This window comes from Saimiri boliviensis, chromosome 16 (assembly GCF_048565385.1).
Source record: "Saimiri boliviensis isolate mSaiBol1 chromosome 16, mSaiBol1.pri, whole genome shotgun sequence".
Classification (NCBI taxonomy): domain Eukaryota; kingdom Metazoa; phylum Chordata; class Mammalia; order Primates; family Cebidae; genus Saimiri; species Saimiri boliviensis.
Genome location: NC_133464.1, coordinates 74,165,690 through 74,179,906, shown reverse-complemented (window position 1 = coordinate 74,179,906; position 14,217 = coordinate 74,165,690). Strand labels below are relative to the sequence as shown.

Below are 14,217 nucleotides of genomic sequence, written 5' to 3'. Positions count from 1 at the left end.
TTAAATGATTCATATAAATTGAAAAAGAAGAGATAAAAACTTAGTTTACATATATTTATGACAGTATTGCCTACATAAAGAATCATAGACCTTAGTATGACACTATTAGAAGTTAGCAAGAAATGTAGTAAGGTCATTGAATGCATAATAAATGTAGCGACAATAATTACTTTTTTTCCTCTATTAGCAAAAGCTAATAGAAATATTACATTCACAATGACAATGAAAACTATTAAATACAACATTTAGAAATAAATTTAACAAGGCCAGGCACGGTAACTCATGCCTGTAATCCCAGCACTTTGGGAGGTCGAGGCAGGTAGATCACCTGAGGTCAGGAGCTCAAGACCAGCCTGGCTAACACGGTGAAACCCCGTCTCTACTAAAATACAAAAATTAGCTGAGCGTGGTGGCAGACACCTGTAATTCCAGCTACTTGGGAGGCTGAGGCAGGAGAATCACTTGAACCCGGGAGGCAGAGGTTGCAGTGAGCTGAGATCGCACCATTGCACTCCAGCCTGGGCAACAAGAGCAAGACTTTGTCTCAAAATAAAAAAAAAAGAAAGAAATAAATAAAAAAGAAATTTAACAAAAATAATATAGAACTTGCATAAAGAAAACTCTACAATGTTAGTAAATCACTTAAATGTCCTGAATAAATGGAAAATGATTGTATACCCTTGCACAGGAAGACATAGCATCATTAAAATGTCAAGTCTCTTAGCCAGGCACGGTGACTCATGCCTGTAATCCCAGCACTTTGGGAGGCTGAGGCAGGTGGATCACTTGAGGTCAGGAGTCCAAGACAGGCCTGGCCAACATGGTAAAACCCCGTCTCTACTAAAAATACAAAAATTAGCTGGGCATGATGGTGCATGCCTGTAATCTCAGCTACTCAGGAGGCTGAGGCAGAAGAATCACTTGAACCCAAGAGGCAGAGGTTGCAATGAGCCGAGGTCATGCCACTGCCCTTCAGCCTGCGCAACTGACCAAGACTCTTTCTAAAAAAAAAAAAAAAGAAAGAAAAAGAAAGAAAAGAAAAAGAAAAAAAGTTAAATCTCTTCAAAGTAATATATGCAGGAAATCAAATTCAAATTATACTTTCGATTCTGAGGGGATGAAAAGTTTGAATAATATTATATTAAAGTCAATGTGGAGGAATTCATGCTCAAAATAATGAAGAAAATTATGTATAAGGGTAGTAAAGAGAAGGGCTTGCCTACCAGGATATTAAAATATATCAGGAAGCCACTATAATCAAAACAGCACAGTTTTGACACAGAAATGGACAAATAGACCAATGATACAGAAAAGCCTGAAACACATCCCAAATTATAGGAAAATATAATCCATTAAAAAGATAACATTTCAATTCAGTAAAAAAAAAAAAGTTGGCTTAAATAACCAATAATATTAATATATTTGATTATCCATCTAGAAGAAATACCACTGTCTCATATAATCCTAAAACAAAATTCTAAGTGGATAAAGGACTTAAATTTAAAAAGTGACAAAATAACTATTGTGTTAAAAGGAAATTCAGCTTGTAGGTATAAACTACAGTTTGGAAAGACTTTTTAAACCAAACAGAAAGAGACAGATGTGGAGGGTCACACCTGTAATTCCAGAACTTTGGGAGGCCAAGGCCAGTGGATCATCTGAGGTCAGGAGTTCGAAACCGGCCTGGCCAACATGGTGAAACTCCATCTCTACTAAAAATGCAAAAACTAGCCAGACATGGTGGCAGGTGCCTATAATCCCAGCTATTCAGGAGGTTAAGGCAGGAGAATCACTTGAACATGGGAGGTAGAGGTTGCAATGAGCCGAGATTGTGCCACTGCACTCCAGCCTGGGCAACAAGAACAAAACTTCATCTCTAAATAAATAAACCAAACAGAAAGCCTAACTCTCTAAGAGTAACAATGAACATGTTTCACTAAATATTTTAGTATGACAAAAGATATGCAAAACCAAGTCAGCAGACCGATGAATAGACTTTTTAAATTTCTACAGGTATGATAGATTAATATCTTCAATAAACAAAGAACTCATAGAAATTCATGAAAATATAATAGAAAAAGGCTATTAATAGACAATTCAAAGAAAGGCAAATCCAAATCACTAGTATGCATATGAAAGATGGTTTCATTGCTAAAGTCAGGGAAATACAAATAAAATAACAATGCAGTATCACTTAACAATAATTTAAAATGGTGATTATATCTACTGCTGTGGAGGATATTGTTTAAAAAACAGTGCCTTTAAAAATTAGTTGAAAATAGATTGATATTTGGGAAAGCAATTGGCATTGTATTAAAATGTAATACACATACATCAGGCCCAGTAACACACTCCCAAAAACCAAAAATTTCTAGTATATCAAAGAATATAATATTTATGAAACATTGCTTTACTGGCAATGATGGAAACAAACAAAGATTCACCCATTTGGAAACCGTTGAATAAATAGCAGTACCTACAACATGGAATAGGATGTAGTGCTTACAAGAATAAGTTGGATCTATACCAACTTATTTGAAAAGACTTCCATGGTATATAGTTAAACAAGAAAGGCATGAATAAAATTTTATTCTATATATATTTAATAGAATACAATTATTCTAACGTGAAAGTGATTCTTGGTCAGATATAGTAGAGCCAAGCAGGGAGGATCACTTAAGGCCACTAGTTTAAGACCAGCTGGGGACTGCAGGTGTTAGCCAACATACCTGGCTAATTTTTAAACTTTCTGTAGTCCCAGCTACTTGGGAGACTGAGGTGAGAGGATCACTTGATGCCATGAGTTTGAGGTTGGGTGACAGAATGAGTCCCTGTCTCAAAAACAAAGCTAAACAAACTGGTTACTATACACTGTGGTGGGGGGGGGGGGGGCGGAGGGAGTATGAGCGGGGCAGGATACAGAAGGTTGGGGGTGGTATGTTTCATTTCCTCCAGGCCTTTACTCATGATGTTCCCTGCTTGGAATATTCTTTCTCCAATTCTCTCCTTTTACCAGGCTAAAAGGTAACACCCACCTAAGGGCATATTCTCAGAAAGGCAATGAGCAATCCCTTAGGTGAGGTTAGGTTCTCTTCTTATTAACTTTCTTATGAACCCTTTTTCCTTTATCACAGGTCTCATGAAATGTTAAAATAATTATTTTAATCTTTCCCACTAGAATATGCTTTGAGCAAACCAGGACTATCTGCCTCCTTTACTCTGACTTCTTGCATAGTTTTTAACATGAACTAGGAGCTTAGAGCCCAGTGAATACTGACTGAAAGAATGAATTATTTCCTTGTAAGAATCTCAAGGCCATGGGCAAAACTATTTACTTCTTATGCATACCTCTCCATTCCTAGAGAGTGTAGTCTAGAGGCTCTTGCCCAAGCAGGAACTTATTGACTGAATATACGAATAAATGACAGGAAGTATCATAGCCATGGTCCATGAAGGATATAACCACTTCTTACAGCAAACTTAGATAATATTGAAGATGCCAGGACACTTAATGGCATCGAAAGGGAAGGGAGCTAATAAACAGGGGTTTTAGGGATGGAGTGTGTCTTATTTGCTTAAGTCTGATTTGAGACAGATTGATGATGTCACTTTTCCTCCCTAGATCACTTGAGTATTGAGGGATAGATATATTCATGCCTAGAGATCTTGCTGTAGAGATGGGTTTCTGCAGCCCTAGACAGCAGCTGACCAAACAGGCCTGCAGTTGCTTCGAAAAGGTGTGGACAATTGACCCAAAATGTGACTAATTGTATTGCCTCTCTTAATTTCAATTTGGGAAACTGAGAGACTCTAGAGCTAAAAGAACATACAAAACCAGGGCCAAGTAGGTACACAATCAGACAAAACCAAAGACAAGCATCCCTGGAGAGAGCAGAGGGACCTGTGCACAGCAGACAGAAAGAGATGAATGGAGCTGGTGTTCAGGGATCACAGATTGCCTGGTACCATGAGAGACGAAGGGGGCTGGTTCATTTCTCTGTTTATCCATTCATCCATTCAAATATGTGCTGAACCTGCTAGGATCCCTACATTACCACAGGTGCTAGGGATTCAACAGTAAATGGGACAATAAAAGTCCATGCTTTCACACGGCTTGAAGTCCTATACAAAGGGCTGGTGGGAACTGATTATGATGAAGAGTCACAGATGTTCTGATAGAGAAAGTTCAGGATGTCATGGGAACATAAAACAGGGAACCCAACATGGCCTAACCTTCGAGCAGACTTTTCAGTTTCAATCCCTGGGCGGCCCAGTTGTACCTCATTTCCTGTCCTTCACCCTCTGGAGATTCCTTTTTTTTTTTTTTTTTTTTTTTTTTTTTGAGACGGAGTTTCGTTCTTGTTACCCAGGCTGGAGTGCAATAGCGCGATCTCGGCTCACCGCAACCTCCGCCTCCTGGGTTCAGGCAATTCTCCTGCCTCAGCCTCCTGAGTAGCTGGGATTACAGGCACGCGCCACCATGCCCAGCTAATTTTTTTTTTTTTTAATTTTTAGTAGAGACGGGGTTTCACCATGTTGACCAGGATGGTCTCGATCTCTTGACCTCGTGATCCACCCGCCTTGGCCTCCCAAAGTGCTGGGATTACAGGCTTGAGCCACCGCGCCCGGTGGAGATTCCTTTTCATCACTTCAAGAATGAACTCTCTCTTCAGTTGAATCAGCATGCTAAAGGTCTGATAACGTTTTGTCTGCCCAGTATGTGTTTACATGCTGCCATTTTAGGAAGTGTCCCTTCTCTTCCAGTGGGGTGCCGGGTGGGGGGGGGCAATTGATCACAAGGTCCTAGTTCTCCTGCCCCTTAGTCTCGCTAATCAAAACATCCCATTTTCCACTGACAGTGACAGACTTAGATGTTTGCACACAGTCTACTCTGAGTGACTTGGACTTCGGACTTCTTTTGTCAAGACTGATGGGGAAATGGAAGGAACTATCTCTGCTCTCCTAGGATCTCAAGCACGAAGCTTCTTATAAGGTTGGAGCCACTGGAACATTCTTGCCACTATGTGAAGAGGGCTTGCCTAGGCATGAAAACACCACAGAGGACAGCAGAGCCAAGGGGTACTGAACATTAGAAAAATTCCTGATGACAACTTACTAAGCACCTCTTAGGCTTCGAGTTCCATGGGCCAATAAATTTCTTTTTTCCACTTAATTTAAATGAGTTGCTTTCACTCAAAACTGAAAACATCCTCTTTAATGCAGCGATTCTAGATAAAGTTCCTTTCCCTGGGCAAAGAATCCCTGATCAAGATGGTTTAGTGGAGATAGGGGTGGAGAAGACAAAACGTGCCCTATCGTTCCCCTCCTCTTCCTAGGTCATGATAACTGGTTTGTATAATGCTTCACCCAACAATTCCTCACACAGTGTCCTGCAGCCCTCCCAACATTTCCGTGACATGGGTATTAGTATTCTCTTTGAAAGTCATGTTCTGAGGTTGATTAGCTACAAAGTGGCTGATTTGGGAGTTGGAATGTTGTTCTGGCAACAGTGTATGGTATATTCCCATTCTGCCACGTCTCTGATTCCTGCTGCCCCAGATGCCAGTCCCTCTATGCCAGTGCTACTATATTCAGCCTCCAGCTTCATCCCTAGTTCCTTAATATGCCAACTGGAAAATGCCCACTGGAACATTATGAATTCATTTAATTCTTTTTTGAGAAATTAAAATCATAACATAAATTTTACTACCCAGCTAAAGTCTAATTTTCATATGCAGATTTCTGATAAATTAATAGTATCATCCAATGTTTCAATAACCTTCAATCATGCCAACTTATTTTTTATTGCTGCGAATAAATGAATATTTTTTGAAACTTGGCAAAAATATCTAGAAATAGTTATAGCAATAATCAGGATAGCCATCAGATGATAGAAAGATTAGTTTTATCCAAATTAACTTGTTCTCTTAAATGTACAGCAGTCCACAACTAAAAATGAAACACAAAATACTTTTTAAATGAAAAATTCCCCATACTGTCATGAGATTAGTCCTTAAACCTGTAAGATTTGGGAAAAGAAATAATTTTTTGCTTCATTGCCCTAAAACATTCCAAAGGAATACTAGATTTGAATGAGAACATTTGAAAATACCATTTTAAAAAATTTCACTGATGATTAAACTGATGTTAAATTATTACGCTTATTTTCTTGACAATTTAATAAAACCTCTCTCTTTCAAACTCCATTATATTTTTAGTCCTTTAGAATTCCATTTGGATATTACCTAGTTATTTTTTGTCAGTCTTTGAAGAATAACATGAACAATTATGCATCAGCAACCTGCCACTAAGTCACCTGCTAAAATAAGCCAGAGGCCAGCAGCACTCAATACAAAACACTTTTGATGAGCTAATAATTAAAGCTTTATTTTAAATATAAATAGTGCCATTCGTACACATAAACACATACTAAGATCATTTACTAAATCTCCATATTGGTGTTTATGAATCATAATTTCTTCATTAAAATATTATACTATTTAGCAAATGAATTTTAAAAATAAAAATTATTTCCCAAGCCCATTCTAAAACCCTCTCTTGATTATTACAAGGTTAACATATTTAAGAATTTGTCTGAACTTATTTCCAACTTTCCTACACAAAGGTTAAGCATGAAATGATATGTCCACAGTGTAGACTGAATTCTGTGTGCAGACTAAATAACTGTCTACACAACTTGATTTTAAAGACTGCCCAGTTCTCAACATTGAAATCACTTAATACTATCTGAAAGTAGGACCTTTGTACCTCCTTGCACTGCTATCGTCAACTGCTAACACCTGGCCACGGCAGATTAACAAATTAGATTTCCTATTAGCTTCAAATGCTAAAGGAACAGAACAGAGAATCAATGAGTTTCATAGAGTAGAAGACAAGCAGGAAGAAAGGTCAGAATGACTGCGTGGAGCTCTGAGCGGCCAGGAAGCATCAGAAAACCACTGGGCCACTAAACTTCTGGGAATAGGACAGGCACTAAATAAAAGGTAGGGAATATCAAAGGACATTACAAAGAGAAATCCACAAGTTTCACTGAATCCACATTTTAAATAGCATTATTTATATTTAGTAACATTTTCGAAATACCAGGATTGTGACATTGAAAACAGATTCTGAAACTAAGGGGAAAAATTATTCCCTTAATTAAGCTCATGAAGGTAGCTGGCTGACTTTGGCAATGAAATTTAACTTACTCTCTTTTTCATTCTCTCATAGGTACACTCTGCTACACCTCACTGAACAAGCTGAAAATTCAATAAATAAATGCATTCATTAATGATTTAGTATAACCCGAAAGGAAAGGAAAGCTGCCGGAGCCACTCCACAAGTCTCTCACTTTGCCAAAAGCGATTACTGTGTGTCAGGGCTGATGGCGTGAACCCAGCTGTGGGAGGCCAGGGGTGCAGGGAGGCTGCTGCCCCTGCAGCTGTTGCTGTGAGAGAGATGCTGGAGGCCTTAGAATCTGCACACCCACAGTGACTGAGAAATGGGGAATTTGAATATGTTCATGTGAAAGGTTCTTCCTTCTTCCCCTTCATTATGCACCAAGGGATGTTCTAGTAAAACTCAAGACATCAGCTTAGAATATGTTAATGCTTATAAATTAAATTGCTCACAGAAGGTGATCAATTTTTAATGTTTACACTCAAGATGTTCTTTTTAATTAACACTTAGCTGCATTTGTATTCTCTGTTCACTGTAGAACATGTCTGAACTTGCAGAAAACTGCAATAAGTTGCAAGACATCAAACTGCCATAATTTTCAAAGTTGCACTCTTCAACTAAAGAAAAAGCATTTAGCTTCAGAGGGCTGACACCATAAAGGGACCTAAGTTATTCTTCAGAAGTAGTGGGAAGTTACTCTGCATGCATAGATATTTTTAGAAAGTTACTTATATTCCTGATGTGGAGGTGGAAATTACCCATCCATAATGCCTATGATGTACTGTGAGACACATATGAGAAAATTAAAAGTGATTTCCAAATTTAGCAAAAGTTTATGGAGAATTTATTTATTTTTAATTAATGTTTATTGGTCACTTGTGAGCTATATAGAACTATTTAAAAACAGATTGTTTACTAGCTGTGTGACCTTGAGAAACTGACCCAACTCCTCAGAGTAAAAGTGGGAGTAATATCCTTATGATGGTTTTCATGAGGATTAAATAATATATGTGAAGTGCATATTAGTGTTTCACATATACTATTAGATATTAAATAAATATTAGTTTCTTTCCTGTGTATATTACCATATTTACTTGCATTGTGCTTCTTGGTACTTTCTCTCTAAAATGGGAATAATAGTTTGTCAGGAAATATCTATGTATCTCACCGTGGAAAATATTTCTTCTGTCAGTGTCTCAGGTCCTGCGCCAAGACAGGAACAATTCAGGGAAGCAGGCCAAGGACTTTGACGTACTCTGTAAAGGAAAAGGTATTATGTGTCAGTTATTTATTTATTTATTGGAGACAGGACCCCACTCTGCCACTCTGGCTGGAGTGCAGTGGCAAGATCGTAGTTCACTGCAACCTCAAACTCCTGGGCCTAAGCAATCTTCCCTCATTAGCCTCCCAAGTAGCTAGGACTAGAGACATTCTCCACCATGCCCAGCTATTTTTTTTTTTCCTTTTCATGCAGAGACAGGCTCTCACTATGTTGCCCGAGCTGTTTTCCAACTCTTGGCCTGAAGCTATCCTCCCACCTTGGCCTCTAGAGTTGCTGAGATTACAGGCATGAGCCACCACACCCAGCCATGTGTCATTTAGAGAAAAACTAGTCTCCACAGAAAACAGGTATTTATTGGACGCAGTGGCTCATGCCTGTAATCCTACACTTTGGGAGGTCTGGCGGGAGGATCGCTTGAGCCCAGGAGTTCAAGACTGGCTTGGGCAATATGGTGAGACCTCATGTCTACAGGAAATAAAATTATCTGGGCATGGTGGTCAGGCATGGTCAACCACACCTGTGGTCCCAGCTACTCAAGAGGCTGAAGTGGGAAGATTGATTGAGTCCAGAAAGTAGAGGTTACAGTGAGCTGAGACTGCATCACTGCACTCCAGCCTAGTGACACCCAGCCTGAATGACAGAGCAAGACCCTTCCCCTACCCCCACAAAAAAGGAAAGAAAATAAAATAGATATTCATGAACTATGATGCATACAATGGCTTTCACGGTGCCACTACAAATTCTATAGAAAATAAGATTAGAAGAGTACAAATAACTGTTTAAAATATAATGGCGGCTCACACCTGTAATCCCAGCGCTTTGGGAAGCTGAGGTGGACTGATAAGCTGAGGTCAGGAGTTCGAGACCAGCCTGGTCAACATGGTAAAATGCCATCTCTACTAAAAACACAAAAATTAGCCAGGTGTGGCAGCGGGTGCCTGTAATACCAGCTACTCTGGAGGCTGAGGGAGGAGAATCGCTTGAACCCAGGAGGCGGAGGTTGCAGTGAGCCGTGACCATGCCACTGTACTCCAGCTTCCAGCCTGGGCGGCGGAAAGAAAAAAGAAAGAATAAAATAGAATGGAATCTTTTCATCCTTATATTCTCTCTAAATTGTATTTTTGTTTTCTTTTGTTTGTGTGTGTGTGTGTGTGTGTGTGTGTGTGGTTTTGTTGTTGTTGGTGGTGGTGGTGAGTTTTTTTTGTGAGACAGAGTCTCGCTCTGTTGCCCAGGCTGGAGTGCAATGACGCGATTTCGGCTCACTACAACCTCTGCCTCCTGGGTTCAAGCGATTATCTTGCCTCAGTCTCCCGAGTAGCTGGGATTATAGGCAGGTGCCACCATGGCCAGCTAATTTTTGTATTTTTAGTAGACGGGGTTTCATCATGTTGGCCACGATGGTCTCAATCTTCTGACCTTGTGATCCACCCACCTTGGCCTCCCAAAGTGCTGGGATTATAGGTGTGAGCCACTGCTCCCAGCCTCTTTTATGTTTTTAAGGACCTGTAATATCTCTAACATGTAAAAATCTCTAACATGAAAAATTTCAAGTTTTCTTAGTTTGATGATAGAGGAAATTTCAGGCTTAGATGAAGATAGTAACAAAGGAGAAAAATTGGCACTAGGATAGGTGGGTGGAGCCAAAACAGATTTTACAGACTGATGAAAGTGTGATTTTGGCAAAATGGATGGAAATTTTCAGCTCTGCATATGCTCAAAATAGCTGTTGGGCTGGTAACATTTTAAATCATAAATGTATAATTTTTACCAGTGGTGCACTAACTGCCTAGGAAGATCTCAAGACATGACTCTGGAATTAAGTATCCTAAAGTGTGATGCTAGAGCTATAAATAATCTCCCTCTATGTGTAATTCCAATAATCCACACAAATGTTGCTTTCAGATATCTATGGAAATTTTTGTTATGTGACTAATTAAAATTATTGTTTAAACCCATGTCAAGTCAATGGTTCACTAAACAAGACAATGAGAGGATGCATAATTGTCATATTCAAACCAAAGCTGTGAGCTTCTTGGTCCACTATTTCTGGGGTATCTATTATAATTTGCCACGTGTTGAACTAGAAAAAGTGATTTGTCATTAGCTAGCTCAACTTTAATCTTGTATCTTACCCAATTTCTCAAATATTTTCTAAGTATTGCAATGTGAATAAATTTTCTAACAGTAAAACAGGATGCAGTTTTATGGAGTTTTATTTTCCAAAGTAGATAATTCAAGAATGTAAGGAAGTAAAGCCAAAAAAAGAAAAAAAAGACTCAACTGATACTTTTGTTAGCCGGACCATTAGTTTTTGATTTCTTTTTTATAATCTGAAGATTTGTGGAGGAAATGATTTTACTTCACAAAGAAGAAGCTTGGACTCATTTATCAGCAAGAATTCTGTTTTCTGGGCTTATACAATCTGGATTAACAGCCAAGACTGTTTGAAACTTTATTTTTTAAATTTTGTTAAACTATTTCAGATTTACTTTTTATACGATATGTGAGTCACTATGAGTCAAACTGGGTAGTGATATCCTCTAACTTCTAGAAGAGTAAATGGTTCAAAAAATAGTAGCCCTGATCAATACTTCAAAATTCTGTTACACATTAGATTTAGCAGAGTCGCTTTCAAAAATATACAATACTCAGGTCCCAGATGGGTCATGTCTTAGTAACTTTAAAATCTCTATCTACTCCGTTAATTTTAATGTGCAGATAGAATTAAAAACTACTGCTTCAGATAAAGCCTTTTTTTTTTTTTTACATAAATGTTAGATCCTTAACTATTTTAATCCATCAGGTTAAACTTTTTCTATAATAGGTCTGAATAGTAAATACCTCAGGTATTAAAGGTTATAGGGTGCCTGTTGCAGCTACTCAACTCTGCTGGTCCCTCACATCTACTCAATCCTATCATTGTAGCACAAAAGCAGCCATAGACAATATGAACCAAATAGGTATAGCTGTGCTTCAATAAAACTTTATTTACAAAGACAAGTGACAGGTTGGATTTGGCCCACTGGTCATAGTTTGCCAACCCTGGCAGTACATCATCTCTCAATTTCATATCTTGCAACATTTTGCAATTTTATCACTATAGCTTTATTTTATAGTTTAAAAATATTATTTGTTTCTAAAATATTGCCATGGATTAAACCACTAACTAGCTATTACATGTGATTATTAAAGACAGTGTAGCCAGGCACATTGGCTTATACCTTAAATCCTAGTACTTTGGGAGGCTGAGGCGGGCGAATAACCTCAGGTCAGGAGTTCAAGACCAGCCTGGCAAACATGGTGAAACCCTGTCTTTACCAAAAATACAAAAATTAGCTGGACATGGTGGCATGTGCCTGTAATCCCAGCTACTTGGAAGGCTGAGGCAGAAGAATGGCTTGAGCCCAGGAGAGAGAGGTTGCAGTGAGCTGAGACCGCACCACTGCACTCCAGCCTGGGCAACAGAGCAAGACTCTGTCTCAAAATAAATAAAATAAAATAAAATAAAATAAAATAAAATAAAATAAAATACAAATATAGTTAGTGTAAATAAAAATGACCCCTGTACTTTTGATGAGATTACCATCCTAAAGATATTGTTTATTAGAGAATTTAATTTAACTTTATTTAGCCTAGCTAATATAACTTTATAAATTATACCTACTAGGGTATGAAGTGATTAAATAAAAATTTCCTAGTGCTACTGCTACTAGTAGACAAGAGCTGTTTAATTGTATTTCATATAAAGTACTGTAGCCAACAATACAAAACATGGGATATACATACAGGCCACTTTCCTCTCCAAGGAAAGGCACTGTCAATCAATTATACCTGATTCTGGATGTGATCTGCCAATATTTCTTAATATTACTCCAGGCAGTCACCACAAATCAAAATTTGTAGACAAGATGAACTCTATGTGACATTCCTAGCACAGTAGGAGATGTGTTTCCAGCTCAAACAACGTGCAGGAAATTATTCTTTGCTCCAAAAATATAAATGCCCTTCCCACCACCACACTGAAGAGTGTGTTGATCTTGCAGAGGAAACATAGAATCATATGTTCACATTTGTTAGAGATGCAGAAAACTGCAGCAAGTCACTTCTTATCCAAAGTAGGTAATCAGCATTCTGTGTAGCATACTTGGAAGAAAGAAAAGATTCCCATCAAAATCAATGGAATTTTAAAAAATCTGTAGCTAAAGACTGTAATTTTAACTTAAGAGAAAATAATTAGTAAAAACTTTTCTGTAATTTACATAAAATAAACTCGGAAGCAGAGTTTTTGGGGCAGCCAGTATGGTACTAGAGAAACGTAGGGCACAGGAGAGGTGATTCAGTTTGAACCACAACTTTTTCCTTAGCCTGATTCTTCATGACTGGTAGTTGGTACTGGCTGTTACCTGAGCAATCTCAGTTCTCTGCATGGTTTCTCATCCTCCGGTGTACTAGATCAGCTTCCTTACATGGGAGTGGTCTTGGGGAGGATTCCAAGAAAGGAAAGTCATTTGAGGCCTAGATTTCAGAACTTACACAACATCAGTTCAATTATGTAATCTATTCAAAGCAAGATTTAAGAGGTAGGAAAAGAGACTCCTCTTCTTGGTGGGAGGCACTATAAAATATTGGAGTTATGTTTTTCAACTTGCCACTCACGGTAGTCTTACTTAACACATTCTTCTGATTCTTCATAAAATTCTGAATTAAACTCTTTTGATTATTATGTTTGGACATCAGGACCAAATGGAGCCTCTCTGGCAACAACATCTTAAGATTCTGATGCTCAGAGCATCAAAAATCGTCTAATTAAATTCCATCAGAATGAAGCGTATGTCTGTCTAAGAATGCTACATCTTACATATTCACCTTCTTTTCATATTTAATTTCATAGAATCTTAATATTAAGAAAAAGAAAGAACCTTAAATATCAGCCAATTCTATGGTAAGCAGAATTGCCAATTCACAAAAAAAAAAAAAAAAAAAAAAAAAAAAAAAAAAACCCACAATTTTTATTTCTTTAAAAGAATAGATACAGGCCTATAAAGTAGAATAATATTTTTCTACAATTATGCTACCTTCTTTATTGAACTGTACAAAACAGTCATTTTAGTAGCTCAAGGTTTAATATCTGGCTATGCTTTAGGAGAAACAGCCAGGCAGGCAATATGACCAGTTACCTGATTTTCCAGGTAAGAAAGAGAGACAGGGAAGCTAAGGATCTTGCTTAAGGTCACAGAGTTACCTACTGGCAAAACCGATCCTACAAGACAAAATTCTTTGCTCTCAAAACAATGATTTCCCATTGCTCCATTACGACAGTTACTCTAATTCCAGAAAAGTCTTCATTCTCTAAGCCTTACTGATCTGGCGAGACCAGAGGTCAGCAGCCATTTTCTGGAAAGGGCCACATAAAAATTACTTTAGATTTTGCAAGCGAGTCTCTTGTTGCAACTATACAACTCTACCATTGTAGCACAAAAGCAGACTGACAATACATTTTTTTAAATGAGCATCCTGTGGTACAATCAAAATTTTTTATAGAAACAGGCAATAGGCCACATTTGGCCCATGGGCCATAGTTTTCCAACTCTGTGCACTTGATAAAATCTAAATTATTAAGACCCCAGTTCCTCAACCCTGTATGCCATGTCATCATTATGGATTCAGTTTGTAAGTCCTTTATTTTGGGCTCAACCATTTATTATGGGCCAAACTGTGTCTCCCTTTAATTCATATGTTGAAGTTCTAACTCC

The 14,217-nt window shown here is 38.1% G+C and overlaps 1 long non-coding RNA gene across 5 annotated transcripts in view; it reads right to left on the bottom strand.

The window, feature by feature from the left end:
- LOC141581664 (uncharacterized) overlaps window positions 1-14,217 on the bottom strand; it is a 473,937-nt gene that overhangs the window by 408,509 nt on the left and 51,211 nt on the right. For all 5 annotated transcript variants that reach the window (XR_012514432.1, XR_012514428.1, XR_012514430.1 and 2 more), the window contains one exon: window positions 8,351-8,438. This is a non-coding gene — a long non-coding RNA (uncharacterized LOC141581664). The remainder of the gene's footprint in view (window positions 1-8,350; window positions 8,439-14,217) is intronic.